Genomic DNA, 21162 nt, shown 5'->3' with positions numbered 1-21162 from the left:
ATGGAATCTCTCCTTCTGATATTCTTAATTTAGATCTAATTACAGCTAAAAAGGTCATTAAACAAAGACTGGAGGAGGTAGATTTGCAACAAAATCTTACTACAGGTGGAGGTACATGTTCCCCGATAAATCTGGGCATTACATCTATGTCCCAGATTCCTCAATATCTGTCTACTTTATCGGCTGCGTCGCATAGATTCGCATTTGTTAGAGCCAGATTTAATGTGTTCCCCTCAAATGTGCTGAGCAATAGATTCTCTAACGGTAAAACCTCTGTTTTATGCACATGTGACAACAAATCAATAGAATCCCTTTATCATATCTTGTTTAATTGCCCCTTATACACTGTTCCCCAATCAAGGATACTGAGTTCAATCTTTCTGGAAATTGCTGCTAAACCACCTGAATTACATCTAGCTTATCTACTCCAGGACATTGACTCTTATAGAACATTACAGGTTGCTAGATTCCTGATTTCAGTTCTTTCATATAAAAGACTTCATGGAATGCTGCATGATTATTTAAAATCCAGTAAACTCTATGCACCACCTTTATTTTCAAGGCCATAACACGGTACATCTAGAGATTGTAAGTAATGTGAAGGAGATTATGCGTTGAAATATTTTAGTTGATATTTTAGATTGTAAAATCCTATTTTATCTATTGATTTGTTTTACCTTGTGGGCTTATAGCCGAATAAAGTATTATCTATCTGGTGAACCGGGTTCGCGTCTCCGCTCCTCCACATGCAGCTGCTGGGTGACCTTGGGCTAGTCACACTTCTCTGAAGTCTCTCAGCCCCACTCACCTCACAGAGTGTTTGTTGTGGGGGAAGAAGGGAAAGGAGAATGTTAGCCGCTTTGAGACTCCTTTGGGTAGTGATAAAGCGGGATATCAAATCCAAACTCTTCTTCTTCTTCTTCAGAAGGAGGGTGCCTAAGTGAATTAAAAACCCTCCTGGATGCAATGTAAAAAAGATAGGTTTGCAGAGGTTTGAGTAGATTTTATTACTGTCAGGGACTGTGCCGAGGAGGGCTGCACTGAGGAAGAATGGTGGGAGCCACCCCCCCGATCCTGATTCTTTCCTGGAGCAGGAGGACAGTATAGATCTGGGACAGCGGTTTGCAGAGGGGCATAGTTCAGAAGACAGAAGCTGGGAAATACTGGATGGGGAACAGCTAGGAGAAACAGTACAGTGGACGCTCGGCTTGTGAACGTGATCCATGCGGGAAGCACGTTTGCAACCCGCAGCGTCCGCAACTCGCAGCGCCGCGTCTGCGCACGCATGGCTCGTGATTCGGTACTTCTGCACATGCGCAAAACATGATTTAGTGCTTCTGCGCAAGTGCCAAAACCCAGAAGTAACCTGTTCCGGTACTTCTGGGTGTGGCGTGGTGCGCGACCTGAAATTGTGCAACCCGAAGCGTCTGTAACCTGAGGTTTGACTGCACTAGAAGAGTTAACAGAGTTAACTGGAAGGGTTAACAGATTCACAGTCTCTGGACAGCAATCCTCTGCTCAGCCCAAGGTCAAGAAGAGCTCAGAAAGTGGCAGAACAGAAAGCACAAAAAGCACAGAGGGGAGAAGCTGTGTCACAAACATAGGAGTGACTTGGATTCATAGTGACATAAGGGGGTGGAATCCCTAATTGGGAGCACTGCCATTCTAGGAGATGGGTTCTTTTTTCTCTCGCTGTGATCATTAAAGTTTCTAAAGAAGACTCGTTTTCCTTTCTTCTGCTTATCTACTGCCATGCGGGAGGAAACCGATTCCCCAAAGCCTGACAATTGCATAGGACAATAAGGAAGGATTCGGACCGTCAGCTCTATCAGTGAATTTGGTTGATTCAATAATCTGTGATAGTATTCCTCTTTAAGATTCATCCCACCCTTGACTAGGGTTGCCATATTTCATATTTCCATATTTCTGGACACAAAAGTTATTAAGCTTTTTTTTAACCTATTTATTTAACCTATATGACAACACGTCATAGGCTATTTTCCAGCTGAAAAACACTCTCCCAGTGCTTCCATTGCAAACTGTTTGGGACTCTTATAAATCCAGATGGTTCCAACTCTTACGTAGCAAAATCAGATCTATGGGTATTGGCTTGGAACTCTAGTATAATTCAAGTGAGCAATTATATTTATCGTAATATTCAAATCAGATTAAGGGTCATTGAAAAACAAAACATTGAGTCAGCTGTAGTTAAAATGTGCTCTCCCAAGCTTCATGGTTTAAATGCAACAGGCAACAGGGCCACTTATATTTCAAAACTAATGATCCCAGTCTTTGTGTTAGCCTAACGAAACGTTTCTCCCTCAGCTTTTGTCGAGGGCAAATATTTAAACATCCCCAGAAACAATAGACATTGCGGATGTTTTTTGGAATGTGCTGGACACCGTAGAACAGATCCTTTTCTACTGTCCATTGTGCAACCAGCTATGCAAACATGTGCTATCCCCTTTTTGGGGGCAATCTAACACCACAGATGTTCCCAGTAGTGATGTATGGAAGTGAGAGCTGGACCATAAAGAAAGCTGATCGTCAAAGAATTGATGCTTTTGAATTATGGTGTTGGAGGAGACTCTTGAGAGTCCCATGGACTGCAAGAAGATCAAACCACTCCATTCTTAAGGAAATCAGCCCTGAGTGCTCACTGGAAGGACAGATCATGAAGCTGAGGCTCCAATACTTTGGCCACCTCATGAGAAGAGAAGACTCCCTGGAAAAGACCCTGATGTTGGGAAAGATGGAGGGCACAGTGAGAAGGGGATGACAGAGGACAAGATGGTTGGACAGTGTTCTCAAAGCTACCAGCATGAGTTTGACCAAACTGCGGGAGGCAGTGGAAGACAGGAGGGCTTGGCGTGCTCTGGTCCATGGGGTCATGAAGAGTAGGACACGACTAAACGACTAAACAACACCACCACCACCACCACCACAGAAAAATGAAAATATCAGATTCCATCTGTCTGACATTAACCCGGAAGTAACTGCAAGGGTGGCTGAGCTTTTATCAATAGTTTCTCTCAGAGTGGTGAATGGCACTATTTAGTGGGAAGAAACTCCTATGAAAATCGTCGTTATTACGTATTTTTACATGACCGTTTATTTGTTTATATTTTAAATTTTTATAGAGAGATGTGTTATGATGGTCTATATTTGAAATGCCTAGTAAAGGTTTGGCAAAATAGATAATGTCAGCAGCACCTCCCTTCTTTTTATTACTGTATATAAACTACAAACTGCCCCAGCAGTGGGTGGCCAGAGCAGATCTCCTGCAGTCTCTGACATGTTTCCTTTCCCCAAATGACCCTTAAATTATAATAGCTTTCCTCTGCTACTATAATTCAGAGAGAAATGGTTGCTGTGCTCCAGTCATACTGCTGTTAACAGAGGCAGTGTCTTTTATGAGCGGCAGGAGAGGACGGAAGGCAAAAAGCTCACAATTTGAAAGACAATTATTAACAGAATAAGGACAAGCTATTGTCCAAACTGTGTAACTTTTTATTAGAATGGGAAACAAAAGACGAGCTAGTCAAAGCTTCAATGACACACTGGGCAATGGATGTAAGACACAATATAAATTTAAAGCTCTGGGAGAAATTTTGGAAGAATGATTTGAAATTTACTGCATGTTACTCACTGAAAGAGAATTACATGGAAATGATTCACAGATGGTATTTGATTCCGAGTAGGTTGGCTAAGGGATGCCGGTAGCGCTGTGGGTTAAACCACAGAGCCTAGGACTTGCTGATCAGAAGGTCGGCAGTTCGAATCCCCGCGACGGGGTGAGCTCCCATTGCTCGGTCCCTGCTCCTGCCCACCTAGCAGTTCAAAAGCACAAAGTGCAAGTAGATAATTAGGTACCGCTCCGGCGGGAAGGTAAACGGTGTTTCCGTGCGCTGCTCTGGTTCACCGGAAGCGGCTTAGTCATGCTGGCCACATGGCCCTGAAGCTGTACGCTGGCTCCCTCGGCCAGTAAACCCCAGAGTCGGTCACGACTGGACATCATGGTCAGGGGTCCCTTTACCTTTTAGGTTGGCTAAGATGTACAGTGGTCCCTCGGTTCTCAAATGTCTTTGTTGACGAACGTTTTGGAACCCAAACTCTGAAAACCTGGAAGTTAATGCTTCCATTTTTGAACGTACCTCAGAAGTCGAACGACTTCCGCTGCATGTTTTTTTAGTTTCTCAATTGAATTTTCAGCCAGCCCTTTGTGCCGTGGTTTTTGAACATTTCAGAACTCGAACTGTCTTCTGGAACGGATTATATTTGGGCAGTGCTTTTTTTCTAAATATATATATATGTTTAGGTGTACTCTCATTTTCCTACTCATATTGAAATGCTGCCCCTCAATGAGGCCAAACTTAGATTCACAAAATATTTAGGGGTATGTGTACCCCTGTTTCCCCCCCAGAAAAAAGCACTGCATTCGAGAACCGAAGTATCACTGTATAAAGCAGAATCAGATATGTGTTGGAAATGTAAAGAAATGAAGGGAACGGTTTTTCGTATGTGGTGGACACGTAAAAAGGTAAAAGAATATCAGGAAATGATCTATAATGAATTGAAGAAAATGTTTAAAATAACTTTCCCCAAAAGATCGGAGACCTTTCTGTTGTGAATAATCCAGACTGAAATCCCCAAGTGTCAACAAAATTTATGTATGCAACAGCGGCAGCCTGAGTTCTGTTAGTCCAAAAATGGAAAGCGAGAGAGAGAGTTCCCAGGCAAAGACGACTGGTATCATAAAGTGGTAGAATATGCAGAGTTTTCAGGTTTAACATATAGAATAAGAGAGCAAGAAGAACACACATTCAAAGAAGAGTGGAAAATATTTATTGGGTATATGGAAAATAACTGTACACACCTGAAAATGCTGGCAGCACGAAGATAAAATCAACAGTGTAATTAATGTCCGAGTGATGTAAAAGTGGAGAACTAATATGGTTATAGTAAAATATGCAGGAATGAAAGATTAACGAGGAGTAAGGAAAGAGAAGAAGCAAGTCTTTGGGTATTTAACAGTATGTAAAATGGTTATTTTAAGATGTAAAACTGAAAATTTAATTTAAAAAAATGTAACTGCTTTTTATTGACTAATGTAGCTGAGTCCCTCCTCTAGTCTCACAGCATTTCTGAAACAGCTCCCTGAAACAGCTGATGAAGGTTTCAGCTCCAGTTGCTCTGAAGTCCTGGATTAGACTGAGAAAACAATAATATTTCTGTTTCTCTAGGCAAGCAGCCCGATATAAAAGAAGGTATTTACAGGTAGAGAAAAGGAGGTGCTCAAGGTGTATGGGTAGCGATCACATAACGGAGACCATGTATTATACAAAATAAATAATATCTGGTATTATAAACAGATAATATGTGATCTCTCCAAATAAAGTCCTATTTTGATGCCAGCCATGCGATTATCTAGTCATGTAAGTCACAAGCGGCTGTGAAGTCTTGTGGAAAAGTCTTGAGAAATTGATTGCAAAATTGGTGAAACAAGGAAAATTTCAGCAACCTATAAAATTATTACTACTACTACTAATAATAATAATAATAACAAAATATTATTCTTGAAATTGAAAAGAAATAAATTATGTATATTAAACAGTGGAAGAAAGCTTTCTAATGAATGCCCCAATATTATCTGACAAAAGCTCTGGAACAGGGGTGATTAACTATGGCGCTTCAAATTATGTCGGACTACAGTCTCTATCATCCCTGACCATTGGTCATGCTGGCCTCTGCTGATGGGAGTGAGAGACCAACAACATCTAGAGGTACACAGCTTAGCCACCACCAATGACTGAGAAGCTTGGGGGGCAGGTCTTGTTTTCTTCCTCTATGCACAATTGCGAAACAGGCTTATTATAAAATCCGATCGATGTTTTCTTATCTTCGTGGAGATTGAAGGAAACATTTCTGAAAACTAAAAGCGGCAGAATCTTGAGAAGGCAGTGAAGCTAAGAATAGTTGGGTGGAGATTCTACAAATCTTATTTTTTATAGATGGATTTTCATTTCTGCAGTCTTAGTAATAATAATAATAATAATAAATTTTATTTATATCCCGCCCTCCCCAGCCGAAGCTGGGCTCAGGGCGGCTAACAACAATCAAATAACCAAATAGTTGAATAATCACACATTCTAAAATATTTCATTATAAAAATTAATTAAAATCAAATTGATGGCAACCAAAATACTGTGCAGGTTGCCAGAGGAGGGAGTCAGGCTGCGCCCTGACCAAAGGCCTGGTGGAACAACTCTGTCTTGCAGGCCCTGCGGAAAGATGTCAGGTCCCGCAGGGCCCTAGTCTCTTGTGACAGAGCATTCCACCAGATTGGAGCCGCAGCCGAGAAGGCCCTGGCTCTAGTTGAGGCCAGCCTAACCTCTCTGAGGCCTGGGACCTTGAGGATGTTTTTATTTAACAATGCCTTCCCATTAGGAACGAGTAAAGTCTGCATTTATTACAGGCAGCTAATATGCTGGAAGCAGGTGACGCTGTGGGTTAATCCACTGAGCCTAGGGCTTGCCGATCAGAAGGTTGGCGGTTCGAATCCCAGCAACAGGGTGAGCTCCTGTTGCTCGGTCCCTGCTCCTGCCAACCTAGCAGTTCGAAAGCACATCAAAGTGCAAGTAGATTAATAGGTTCCGTTCTGGTGGGAAGGTAAATGGCATTTCCGTGCGCTGCTCTGGTTCGCCAGAAGCGGCTTAGTCATGCTGGCCACATGACCTGGAAGCTGTATGCCGGCTTCCTTGGCCAGTAAAGCGAGATGAGTGCTGCAACCCCAGAGTCGGCCAAGACAGGACCTAATGGTCAAGGGTCCCTTTTAATATGTTGGAAAGAAGCTACAGCGCTCAATTAAGAGGGAAGATGAGTAGCTATTAAACTTTTGGGTTCATGAATTTATGGGAAAGTTTAGCTGAGGCCAGAATGAATTAAAAACAGTTTTGTATAAACTGTGATTCTTTCAGAATAATTTGGAAGGATCATAGCGGAACTTTTGGTTTTAAACATGCTGCGGCAGATGTTAACAAAACCTTGTAGACTTTGGTTATTATTGTGTTTAGCACAACATATGAAACAATTAAACTGGGAACAGGAGGATACAATTCCACATTGCTTGGTTTATCTTTCAGAGTTATATAAAAACTGATGACACAAAACAATTTGTATATTTCCAGACTCCCTCCCCCCGCCATTGCCACTATGGCATAATTTATCTGTGACAGCTGTTTAATGGTTTCTGCATGGGAGAAGAATAGCTAGCCGCATGCAAGTCTCCATGTTTAGTACCCTTTTCAGCTCAAAGAAGGAGATCACTTAGCTAAATACTGCGATGAGTTGTTTGTGGCAGCATTAGGACCTGATCGAACCGATTTATATTGAAACTAAAAATAGAATTAACTCTGTGGTAGCCAAAGGGGCAAATGGGACACAGATGATCTTTCAAAACTTGACTTCCTTCCCCCTCTTTCTGTGGTTCCTTAAATTTGTTTTTAATATCTTTTGCATAGCCAAATTAACTCAATTTACTCATCTATTCATCTTCTTTAAATATATACTCTTATAAAACTGCAGGTTGCTACAATAATCCTGCCAATGTTTTTATCTGTTTATAATTTATCTGTAAATATTCCATAAATCATTTCCATTCTTTAATTTTTTTAAAAAAGTTATCTTGATTTTTTTATTCTTTCGGTAAGTTTCGCCATTTCTGCACATTCCATAAGTTTTTGTATCCATTCTTCCTTTACTGGGACTTCTGCTTTTATACATAATGAGCATAGCCAGTATACTCTGTACCAAAACATGGAAAGAGTAAAGAGGGCCAAAGAAATTGGAAGTCGTTAGGAAAAATTGGAGCGATTGGAAATGATTAACTGAAATGATCTGGCAACCTAATCAAAGAAAGCGATTAACTGGTCACATTCAATAACACATACCAGAAGAGAACTGGAAATATTAAATATATGATGAAATCAACTGCTGCTGTGAACAAAATGAAATTCAAAAATTACAAGATAATCTACTATATAATTTGAAAGGTGGTTTGTTTGTCTGTCTGCCGGATGGTCTGTTCTGTTCTGTTCTCTAAGCATTCAGATGCCTCTCAAGATTCCATCACCAACTGGGCACAAGAGTTCCCAAGATGTGGTGGTGGTCTCCATTGATGCTGGGACACCGGCTGCCATTTTGAATCAAGATGGCAGACTGAAACATGCCATTGGCATAACTTCACCAGATTTTAGGTATGACAGGCCCCAAATACACTGAATCGGGTGCCTCTGAAGATATCACCACCTCATCTGGCAATACATTGCCCAGTTTGGCCTAACGCGTCCAACCAGTGTGAATTTGGATGCCGATGGAAATATCATTGCCCAACTTGGCAATGAGAGTTCTTGAGTGGGAGGTGGCAGTCTTCATCTATGTTGGGAAACCAGGAGCCATTTTGAAACGAGATCAGTGAAAAAAAGACAGTCACGGAACCAAGAAATTACACAAAACAAAAGAAATTACCGTGAAAATCCCTGAAACGAGAAGTAATCGACTATAGAATAACAAAAATAAACTAGAATTAAACAAAGACTTTACGAGATGCCGACTACAAAATTCATTTCACTGAACTAATCAGTTTCCTCAGAAGGAAATAAAGAAATAAGATTTTAAGTGATATCAAACGAGCTCAAGAGCAGGGCTGAAAATGCTTCCTCGAGTTTACAAAAAAGGTATGAAAACCTCAATGACAAGTTTTAAACATAGCCCTATTTAAGAGAACCAAGTTTCAAACAAACTCAAAAAACAGGGCATAAACTCAAAAAAGTTTTAAACATAACCCCATTTAAGAGAACCAAGCAGTAGTAATAAGAAATTGAGGTTTGAAGTTTCAAACAAACTCAAAAACAGGGCAGAAACTCAAAAAAAGTTTTAAACATAGCCCTATTGAGAAATTGAGGTTTTAAGTTTCAAACAGACTCAAAAACAGGGCTGAAGCGCTCCTGACTGCTGATGTTAAAAACTGTTTTTTGAGTTTTGTAGCTGGCATCTCGTAAAGTCTTTGTTTAATTCTAGTTTATTTTTTGATTTTTGTTATTCTATAGTCAATTACTTCAGGGATTTTCACGGTAATTTGTTTTGTGTAATTTTGAAACGAGATGGCAGACCAAATCATGACTTTGGTATGACTTTTCCCCATTTGTTGTGACAGTTACAAATTGTGGTTTCCATTTAAGTTTGGATGCTATCAGATGCGCTCAGCCCTGCATCTGTCCTAAAACTCACAAATTACAATATCCATCTAAAAATCTCAATATTTTTGGTTACTTCAACTTCTCCGGAAGTGCTAAGCACTCGCCGCTAGTATAAAGTGTTTTGATTTGTAATATACAATTTGCAAGTATGTATTATGTGACTAATGATAGATTATAATAACATTTTGAAAAAACCAACCCCATTTTATCAACTCTTCAAAATGGAAAGTTTTAACTGTCAGGGTTATTTTAAAAAATTGTTACACCACTTCTAAACCTTCAAGGTTAAATGTCACTGGATAGTTAAAATCCTCATTGCAGATTTGATTCATTTCTTACTTTGCAGCAGATTTCTAAAGTGTTCTGTGAGGGGAAAGAACAGCCCTGCTCTGTCTACAAGTGTTAGTACCCAATTAATCCTGAAGCTGTTCAAACTATTGTATTTATGCCTGTCAAATCCAACCGTTTTATTGCAAGCTTCACAAAAATAAAATCAGTAGACTAGTAACAGACTGCAGAGATTTAAGGTTCAAATGAAGAAAAAGCATGCTTGAAGTCTTCTTTCATCTATGGTCACATCTACCACATCATAACATTAAAAGCACCTAGCTCCCTTCAGAAATCATGGAAACCGCAGCTTGTTAAGGGTGCTGTGAATTGTAGCTTTGTGGGGGGTAAACTGTAGTTCCCAGGATTCTGAGGGTCAAGTGGTGTGCTTTAAATATGTGTTAGGAACATAGAAAGCTGCCTTATACCATGTAAGACCATTAGTCTAGCCAGTTCAGAATTGGCTACTAACTGGTGGGCAGTGGCATAGCACGGGTTGCCAGTGCCCAGGGCCACACAAAGGTAGGAGGATGGGAGGGAAACAGACAGAGTACACATGCATATTCAATTGCCTCATGACATCCACGTCACCCAGGAGATCAGATCCACAGAGATAACAAAAGAAGAGCTGTTCTGTTTGTCACTGAGATTCTACTCAATATGATCCAGAGCAGAACTCTGACGTATAGTTAGCAGAGTAAAAACTTAAACACATTGCTGTAATGCCTTAAGAGAGAATATTATGAAAATGATATACAGGTGGTACATGACCCCAGTCAAGCTAGCAAAAACCTACCATTTGCCCGATAATAAATGTTGGAAATGTAAAGAAACTGAAGGTACATTCTTTCACCTTTGGTGGACGTGCCCAAGGATTAAGGCTTTCTGGGAGACGATATATAATGAATTGAAAGGTATTTAAATATACCTTCTTGAAGAAACCAGAGGCCTTTCTCCTGGGCATAGTTGACCAATCGGTGTTAAAGAAGGATAGAAGTTTCTTTATGTACGCTACAACAGCAGCAAGAATACTTATTGCAAAATATTGGAAGACACAAGATTTATCCACTCTGGAAGAATGGCAGATGAAGGTGATGGATTACATGGAATTGGCGGAAATGACTGGCAGGATCCGAGACCAGGGAGAAGAGTCAGTGGAAGAAGACTGGAAGAAATTTAAAGACTATCTACAGATATTGTAAAATTAACGAATGTTAGAATGATGTTGGATTGAAATTAAGTGGTTTCTAGCTGTAATGGTATAAAAGAATATGAAAAAATGGTTTTTATAAGTAAAAATTCAAGGTTATAATAATTTAAGATTAAAGATCTGGGTAGAATAAAGAGGGAAAGAAACTGCTGAGTTAATAAATTGAATTGGAATACAAAAAAGGGAGGTACGAGGAGGTCCGAGAAACAAGTAAATGAAAAATAATGTGATGAAAAGATTGATTGTTTTTAACTATTTTTATTTTGTACTTTTTCTTTTTTCTTTGTCTATTTTGTAATGTAAAAATCTTAATAAAATTTTTATAAAAAAACAAACAAAAACTTAAACACATTGCAAGATTCCCCAAAAATAGACCAGAGGCAATTGTATTTCATTCAGCAGAGCTTTACTGCTACTGAAGGCAAATGAGCACAACGGTTACAAATCCAATACACTCAGTACTGGCACTGCCCATAAGAAATCCAGTTGCAGCAGACTTAACTTAAACTTACAATAACTTATAGTTAAGTCTAAACCATAACACTAAACACCACACCAGAAGGAAAGGAGATAGAAAGTGAAACCCAGGCTCCTTCTGGTCTTACTTTTATAGTCAGCATGACAGAAGAGATAAGAGAACCAGTTTAAACCAGCTGTACTGCATTGTATTGGATCAGATTATTATAAGGGGTGGTGTTTTTTGTTGCTGTATACTGCCTTGTGCATAGCAATATAGTATACCTGAAGGAGCATCTCCACCCCCATTGTTCAGCCCGGACACTGAGGTCCAGCTCCAAGGGCCTTTTGGCGGTTTCCTCCCTGCGAGTCGTGAGGTGACAGGGAACCAGGCAGAGGGCCTTCTCGGTGGTGGCACCTGCCCTGTGGAACGCCCTCCCATCAGATGTCAAGGAAATAAACAACTACCTGACTTTTAGAAGACATCTGAAGGCAGCCCTGTTTAGGGACGTTTTTAATGTTCAATGTTTTATTGTATTTTTAATATTTTGTTGGAAGCCGCCCAGAGTGGCTGGGGAAACCCAGCCAGATGGACAGGGTATAAATAAATTATTATTATTATTATTATTATTAGGCGGTATACAAATTAAAAGTGAAATGAAAATGAAATGAAATGTTCTCTCCTCACCTTAGTTTTGAGGTAGCTGGGGGGTGTTTGCTGGTGTCCTTTCATTCGACAAAGCCTCTTCTAAGTGGTCTGCAACCTGCTGCCTTTCTGGGTACTTTTACAACCAAAGATGAGGGATGGGGAGAAATCATGAGGTTTTACAAACTGGGCATCCAGGGAGGCTACAGAATATGGAAGAAATGTTTCCTGGAAAACGGGGGACATTCAGAACACTCTAATACCTTAAAATAAACAGGGGCAGTCAAAACCCTGTCCTCACAGAAACTCAAAAGAAAACCTGAAGTTCCCTGACAATGAGGCAGAAAAACAGGGAAGCCTCTTTCACAGGGAAATGAAACTTCAAAGAAATCAGAATTCAGCGCAGCACTTGAAATGCGTGTAGGTTTGTTGAGAGCTGACCCGGTAAAAAATTGTTTCACGTTCTGCCAGTGGATCGGTGTGGACCGTATCTCTTGTTTTAGAAACAAAATGTGGAAAATTTGGAAATAGGTCTTGCAAGGCTTGACTGTTCCTTTAGATATCTTTTCAGTGTTTTGTTCCCTTTCATCTCTAATGTTGCAGGAAGAATCACAGAAAGCTGAAAGCAGAGAAAGATTGCATTCTGGACCGCGCTCAACATCTGATGGAACGAAAGGCACATTTGCTTTGTATGGGCGCCATCGAGAGAGGGCGGTTGTCCCGCCGTCCTGTCAACATGTGATTATTTTTCATCAAGAACACATATATCTCTCTGGCAATTATGAAACAACTACTTCAAATGCTCTTAAAATACCCTCCTCAATTAAACCCATTCTCCCCACTGCAAAAAAATTAATACATCCAAGAGCAGGCTATTGCGAAGACTTTCTCCCGGAAAATGCCACCAAATCCCATTATGTCACTCCAGTAGCTTTGTACTTGCAGTTGTGCGTTTATTCAGTCCAGGGAAACCCTCAGAGGAAAGGTGCAAGGTGTTTCTGACTGAGGAGAAGGACGGACGTGTGTGCACTCTGTACATGCTCAGAGGTGCTACTGCCAGTGTGGTGTAGTGGTTAAGAGCAGTGGACTCGTAATCTGGTGAACTGGGTTCGCTTCCCCTCTCCTCCACATGCAGCTGCTGGGTGACCTTGGGCTAGTCACACTTCTCTGAAGTCTCTCAGCCTCACTCACCTTGTTGTGGGAGAGGAAGGGAAAGGAGATTGTTAGCTGCTTTGAGACTCCTTAACGGGAGTGAAAGGTGGGATATCAAGTCCAAACTCCTCCTCCTCTTCCTCCTCCTCCTCGTCTTCTCTTCCTTAGCTTGCACATTACCAGATGGGATCCTAGCACTGGGCACCAGCCTTCCTTCCCTTTCCCACTCTCTATCCCCCATCTTGCCAGCCACTCAAGATCTGCACCACGGCCCTTTTAAGCCCATGTCCCCTCAGTCTCTCTGCTTCTGGCTCCCAGCGGCACCCTGGCAGCTGACATCATCGAGCCATGGTGCCTAGATCAGAGCCGGCCACCATGTTGTGGGGGGCAGAGAGGCAGGGGTAGAATCTATACACATATAAAAAAACCGCTGTGAAAATGTTTTCTTAAAAAATATATATTTTTGAAAAATAAATTGAATTTTGCATAGCTCACTGTCGCCATCTAGGTTCACATTTGTATACTGCACTTTGCAACACATTTAAAAAGTTTTATTTGCTGCTGTGTAGCTGAGTCCAGGATCTGTTGCTGGGGAAGTGCTGTGAGCTGGGGACAAAGCCTCAAAATTGGGACACCTTGATTTCAAGTCAGAAACCATGAAGGCTTTACCATCTCAGCAGAATCGGGGCAGTTGAGGGGTATGATAATGGTAAAGGTAAAGGGACCCCTGACCATTAGGTCCAGTCGTGACCGACTCTGGGGTTGCGGTGCTCATCTCACTTTATTGGCCGAGGGAGCTGGTGTTTGACTGCAGACAGCATCCGGGTCATGTGGCTAGCACGACTAAGCCGATTCTGGAGAACCAAAGCAGCACACGGAAATGCCGTTTACCTTCCCGCCGGAGTGGTACCTATTTATCTACTTGCACTTTGATGTGCTTTCGAACTGCTAGGTTGGCAGGAGCAGGGGCCGAGCAACAGGAGCTCACCCTGTCGCGGGGATTTGAACCGCCAACCTTCTGATCAGCAAGTCCTAGGCTCTGTGGTTTAACCCACAGCGCCACCCGCATCCCTTGAGGGGTATGATACCCATCTCTGTTTCAGATGCCACCAGGTTCACCCCTAATAGGGCAACAGTGCCGTGTTCCTGAGCAGGACTGACTCCTTCGTAAACCGAGGCTGGTTTTGAACACCCCTTCTCCTTCAGCCTGGCTCGCGATACGTGCAGGAGCAGTGATCGTAAATCTTGCACCAGGCTCAAATTAAGCCAACCATACTCAAGCCAAGTTCACAAACCTTCTACTGAAAATCATTTCGGATTAAAAAGACTTTCTTGAGCCAAATATTGCTGCCCCTTTTCTGACTAACTCCACCGATTTCTCCCCATTGTCACCTCTTCCTACGAAACCTGTGGTCACTTTAGCTATTTTGCCATATAGACATGCTTTTCATGGCTTTTTTTTTTTTTTTTTTGTCAGAAAGAAGAAAAGGCATTTCCCTGGTTGATCCTTAAGAATTCTCCTTGAATTGGCTTTGTGTGAGTCATGGATTTCCTGAGAAATGGCCTCCTTTTAAAAGGACATCAGCTCCTGTCCCCAAAACATTATACTGAACTCCAGAGACATGTTAACTTCACAGAAGAATGTCGTAAAGAGCAGACAATAAGCAGATCATAATGTACTTTCAATTCAGTTAAAATGTTCGTATACCACGCTTGGTTTGGATGGTCCCAGAGCGGTTCACAATATATAAGTCTCATAAAAACAATCCAAATATTGAAGCCACAGTAAAACTACACCCACTGTGACAAAAATATATATTTTCTTCCAAGCTAGGAGTTAGCAGCCAGCAAATGACCGGGTGAATAAGGGAGTCTTGAGGAGGCTGCCAAAACCTCAGTAGAGCTGGGACTTGCTACATCAGGGGTGGAAAAACTTGTGAGACTCTGGATATTGTTGGACTCCAACTTCCATCATTCCTGCCAGTTGGCCATACTGATGGCAGCTGTAGTCCAAGAACACCTGGAGGACTGCAGTTTCTCCATCCCTCAAGTACATACATTGAAGATGATGTTTGGACAGGACTTTAGGGTGGAATTCCAGGGCCCACTCAGCAGAATAAGTGGGAGGCCCCGGCAAATACAGCCGAGCTAGCTTACCACATTTCAAAAGAGGTGAAGTGTTACATATACTAATCAAAAAGCACAATCCCATAGGACCATTTGAAATAATACACAACACCAACTAAAGGGGGTCCTCAGACAATCCTGAAGGTTAAGAAAAAGGTACATGGGTGGTGCTGTGGTCTAAACCACTGAGCCTCTTGCACTTTGCCAATCGGAAGGTCAGCAGTTCAAATCTCCACGACAGGGTGAGCTCCTGTTGCTCTGTCCCAGCACCTGCCAACCTAGCAGTTTGAAAGCACGCAAGTGCAAGTAGATAAATAGGTACCAGTGTGGCGGGAAGGTAAATGACGTTTCTGTGTGCTCTGGCTTCCATCATCGTGTTCCATTGTGCCAGAAGCTGTTTAGTCCTGCTGGCCACATGACCCAGATAGCTGTCTGTGGACAAACGCCGGCTCCCTCAGCCTGAAAAGTGAGATGAGCACTGCAACCCCATCGTTGCCTTTGACCGGACTTAACCATCCAGGGGTCCTTTACCTTTTAGGTTGGCTGACTGCACCGATTTCTGATTTTGGTACCTGTTTTTTATTGAGATGTAGCTGTTTATTGCATGACCATAGACATGTAATAAATAAATATACAGATCCCCCCCCCTTAAGCAGGGGTTCTGGGCCCCTAAACACGCAAGCGAAAAAATGCGTAAGTGGGGAGCACTCTCTAAACACCCTCTCTGCCACTCTCTCTCCAATCTAGGACAAAAATGCTGGATTCAAAAATACTCACAACCAGAATTGAAGCTCTGGGGCCACCTAGAGGCTGGAGGTTGCACAGAAAAGCAACTACTGCTGCTGCTGCTGCGCTATCCCGCATGTCAGCTGCTAAGTGGGGAGGCTGAGCAGCCTAAGCAAAGTCCCTCTTCGCCTGCAGTCTCTTTGGGGATTCCTCCACCCTCACTGATGTCCTCTTAGGGCGCCCAGAAGGGTCTTCTCATGGATCTTCCCACGAGGAATATCCAGCTATCTCACTCTTCTTAAGACGCATCTCTGTTCAGCCCTACTTCACATCCTCCTTGAATGCTTTTGCTTTTTGGTACCTTTTTTATACATATGTGGTGGACTTGTAAGAAAGCAAGGGCTTTGGGGAAATGATATATAATGAGATGAAAAAGATGTTCAAAGTGATTATACCAAAAAAACCTCTCAAAAAACAGAAGCCTTTCTCTTAGGGAGAGAAGATGATTAAGAGGGTAAAGATGATTAAGTTATTTATGTACGTAACAGCAGCTAGGATTCTCTCGCACAAAAATCGCAGGAAGAAGAAGTTCCCACCAAAAAAGAATGGATAAGTAAGGTGCAGAAAAATGGCAAAGTTAACAGCCAAAATAAGAGAATCTAACAATGATTGCTTTGTGGAAGAATGGAAGGCCTTTTCAGACTATTTAAGGAAATATTGTAGTTTGATGAACTCGTGAGCAGGATTTGAATTATGAGCAACAAAAAGAATTAGAGACTACACTATTGATGAGTTGGTATAAGAAAATGCAATGTGCAGGGGGGGATTAAAGCACCATGGAAAATGAGGTGGGAAGTCGTGAAAAGTCAAATTTATTATGTATTGAAGTAATAATAATAATAATAATAATAATAATAATAATTTATTTATACCCCACCCATCTGGCTGAGTTTCCCCAGCCACTCTGGGTAGCTTGCAATCAAGTGTTAAAAACAATACAGCATTAAATATTAAAAACTTCCCTAAACAGGGCTGCCTTCAGATGTCTTTTAAAGAGAAGATAGCTACTTATTTCCTTCACATCTGAAGGGAGGGCGTTCCACAGGGCAGGGGCCACTACCGAGAAGGCCCTCTGACTGGTTTCCTGTAACCTCACGTCTCGCAATGAGGGAACCGCCAGAAGGCCCTCAGCTGAACGATGGCGATGGAGACGCTCCTTCAGGTATACAGGACCGAGGCCGTTTAGGGCTTTAAAGGTCAGCAACAACACTTTGAATTGTGCTCGGAGATGTACTGGGAGCCAGTGCAGATCTCTCAGGACCAGTGATATGTGGTCCCGGTGGCCACTCCCAGTCACCAGTCTAGCTGCCGCATTCTGGATTAATTGCAGTTTCCGGGTCACCTTCAAAGGTAGCCCCACATAGAGCGCATTGCAGTAGTCCAAACGGGAGATAACCAGAGCATGCACCACTCTGGCAAGACAGTCCGCAGGCAGGTAGGGTCTCAGCCTGCATACCAGGTGGAACTGGTAGACAGCCACCTGGGACACAGAATTAACCTGTGCCTCCATGGACAGCTGTGAGTCCAGAATGACTCCCAGGGTGCGCACCTGGTCCTTCAGGGGCACAGTTACCCCACTCAGGACCAGGGAGTCCCCCACACCCTCCCGCCCCCTGTCCCCCCAAAACAATACTTCTGTCTTGTCAGGATTCAACCTCAATCTGTTAGCCACCATCCATCCTCCAACTGCCTCCATATATGTTTAACTTTTGAAAATTCAATAAAATTATTACTACTACTACTACTACTACTACTACTACTACTACTACTACTAAAAAGAATGTTTCTGCCTGGCTGGAAAGTGTCCTTGAATCCTAAATGCTTTATTCAGCTCCCTACCACAGCTAGAGATTGAACTCCTAAGGATTTGACATAAAACCCACCACCCAATATGTCATAGTTATTTAATTAAGGTTCACATTTGCACCTATGGCATAATCTGTCCTTTTTGGGGAGTGGAAGGGTGTTGAGCAATGATGCCTTCTTAGCTTTGCTAAGGCCATAATAATATTTCGAGGTGCTGACTGAATTTCTGTCAGTTCCTTCAGCCCACTAGCCCACATGTAACTTTTTATGTACGAGAAAATCAAAACCACATGGATGCTTCAGGAGCGATGGAAGCTCTTGCCATGAGAGGTTAACAGAGGCTCTCCAGATGTTCTGGACGACAACTGCCATCAGCTCTAGCCAGCACAGCAAAGGCTGGCTTAAAACAGACAGACAAGTATCATAATGTAGACTTGGCTGCTTATGAGGAATTCCTGAAAGTGTGGCTCAGTTACTGGGTCAAGGAATGACCAGTACTGGTTCTTCCAGTGCCAGGGAAAGAGCTGGTGGGCAAGCGAGTTAGGAGGTGGTGGCCAAAGAGCTGTTGGGCAGAGAGTCCACTGTCGAGGTATGCACCTTGGGAGACCGTGCCAACTTGCGTGGCGAGTTCCCGCCTCCCACCAGTAGAAATAATGACACAAGACACCATTATTAAGGTTAATGGGCTAAAATTGGCCACAACTTTATTGGTTACAGGTGATGAGCAGTATTGGCTTAGGCATTGGTCCTAATCGACTATCCGGCTTCAGTCTGTCTGCCTGAAAGGCTGGGAAGGGTTAACACCAGCAGGGGGAGCCCTGCTGATGCACATCAACTAGGCATTCCCCCGGGGTCACCGCTCGGGGGCGTGCCTTGGGCCCTGGCCTCCATAGGCTTCGGACGGGGCCACGCCCCCCAGAATCCTTTACCGGACTACCCATCAGAAACTGGGGGAGGTGATGGCGCTCCCCCCATCCATCTACATAACAATACCCCAAACCAATGCCTAACCGCTAAACTGCGGAAGTTGTGACGATTTGCTACGAAGTAGGTGAAGCCAAATGGCTGGTCCCAATTTGCCAAGTGGAAAAATTCCTGCCAGGCCTCTTAACGGCGACCAACCGAAGTCCATAGCAAAGTCAAAAGAGAAACCTTGACGGGTGGGAGGGTGGGAAATTCCCCAGCTGATCGGTGGCAAACGAGGACGCTCCTGCCGCGCTTGCTTCAAATGCGGCAAGCCACACCCCCTGAGCCAGCCAATTGGCTGGCCAGGGAATGACGCAGCACAGGATTCCCCTGATCGTGCGGGGCAGATAGGCAAGGTGCCAGGGGTGCCATCTGGTGTCGGCCAGGGGGACAAGCCCCCCCCCCAAAAAAAATTCAAGGAGGTTCCAGGGAACCTCTGCAAAAGCCATCCATGTGGTTACAGCAGATTATTAAATTAATTCACTTCATTTATAGCCTGCCTTTCGGCTGTCTAACAGTAGCAATCATAGGACCCAACTCCTAGGGGCCGAGGTCTCTTCAGCCCCCCCCCCCTAATAAAATATTTGAGGGGTTCCCCCCAGTAAATGGTATTGCCATTCAAAATGGTGTGTCTGTGCCCCATCATGAATGAATGAAATATTTTATTGTCACTTGTACGACTTGTATACAGTGAGATTACACAAGAACCCCCCACTCAGCTCTCTTAGTCTTAATTCCCCTCGTTTACTGACGCACACCCACCAAACCCAAAAGTCAGTTGCCCTGTTATCTTTTCATTCAGGAGCCTAACAGCCCACAGATAGAAGCTGTTCATTACCCTGTTGGTGCAACTAATCATGCTTCTATATCTTCTGCCTGAGGGCAGGAGATCAAGAAAGTGCTGGCCAGGGTGTGAATCATCCCTGAGAATTTTCCTCACTCTCCTGAGGCAATGTTCGTCCGCTATTTCATCCAGTGGATTCACGGGACAGCCCATAATATCTTGTGCTGTATTCACCACCCTCTGTAGGCACTTGCTATCAGTTGGTGTCAAACCAGCGTACCACACCGTGATGCAGTATGAAAGGACACTTTCTATCATGAGCCCTCTCCAATATTTTATTTAAGTTGGCACCCCTGAAAGCAACGTGTGTGTGTGTGTGTGTGTGTGTGTGTGTGTGTGTGTGTGTGTGTAATGTGCTAAAACCCGTAAAGAACATTTGAGGTTTCCACAAAATCCTAAAAACCGCAGGAGGGAGAGCCAGACATTATCTTAATGCTCTCTCTTGTGCTGTCTGCCTCTATTTCTCTTTTACACACACCCACCCACCCACACACACACCCAGTGCATTTCCAAATATCTGGCAGAAAATAGGAAAAGTGATGGCTTTCTCAAGATTAAAGTAAATCAACAGGAACTCATGTGACACTGCCACACAATAGTGACCTGGTCCCAAGAGGGCGCATTCTGTGAACATCTTTAAAACATGCCAGAGTTCTGAAAGATTCTTGTTTAGACTAGAAATAGCGATAGCTGCAGCTTAAGAGTCTACTTGCTTTGTCTCCTAAGTGTTCTGGGCTTCCTTTATCAACTGGAAGGCATTAAAAGGAATACAAAAACAAAATCTGAAATGAAATGTTGCTGTTTAATCCAGTGTCAGGGCTTCTCTGTTCCTTGTTTGCAAGAAACAGTACGTACGCCTGTTAATCTGGTGTCTACACTGCAAATGTTCTTTTTATTTGGTACTATGTAAATTGCCCACATGTTTGGTCTTCTGCTGGTGTGACATGAATCTAGTCATCTACTTTCTAGAATAGCAATATTTTCGCATGTGGCTGTGTTACTTGGGGACAACTGGAATGCACTGGTTGCAATACCCACCCCCCGCTTAAAAAAGACACTATTAAAGTGATGACACAGTTATACCTACCTCCTTCGGAACACTCAAATAAATAGATAATACAGATTTGCTTTTACTGCATTTCTAGTCTTTTATAATTGCAATCAACCAACAATATTGTTGAAAGCAGAATGTTGAAAGCAGAAACTCTCAATACTGCCACCAATAGTGATTATAAAGGTAAAGGTAAAGGGACCCCTGACCATCAGGTGCAGTCGTGGCCGACTCTGGGGTTGCGGCACTCATCTCGCTTTACTGGCCGAGGGAGCCAGCGTACACTTCTGGGTCATGTGGCCAGCATGACTAAGCAGCTTCTGGAGAACCAGAGCAGCACACAGAAACGCCGTTTATCTTCCCGCCGGAGTGGTACCTATTTATCTACTTGCACTTTGACATGCTTTCGAACTGCTAGGTGGACAGGAGCTGGGACCGAGCAATGGGAGCTCACCCCGTCGTAGGGATTCGAACTGCTGACCTTCTGATCAGCAAGTCCTAGGCTCTGCGTCACCCGCGTCCCTCCAGCACCAC

This window comes from Podarcis muralis, chromosome 12, assembly GCF_964188315.1.
Source record: "Podarcis muralis chromosome 12, rPodMur119.hap1.1, whole genome shotgun sequence".
Taxonomy (NCBI): Eukaryota; Metazoa; Chordata; class Lepidosauria; order Squamata; family Lacertidae; genus Podarcis; species Podarcis muralis.
Note: the sequence above shows the minus strand (reverse complement) of the source record.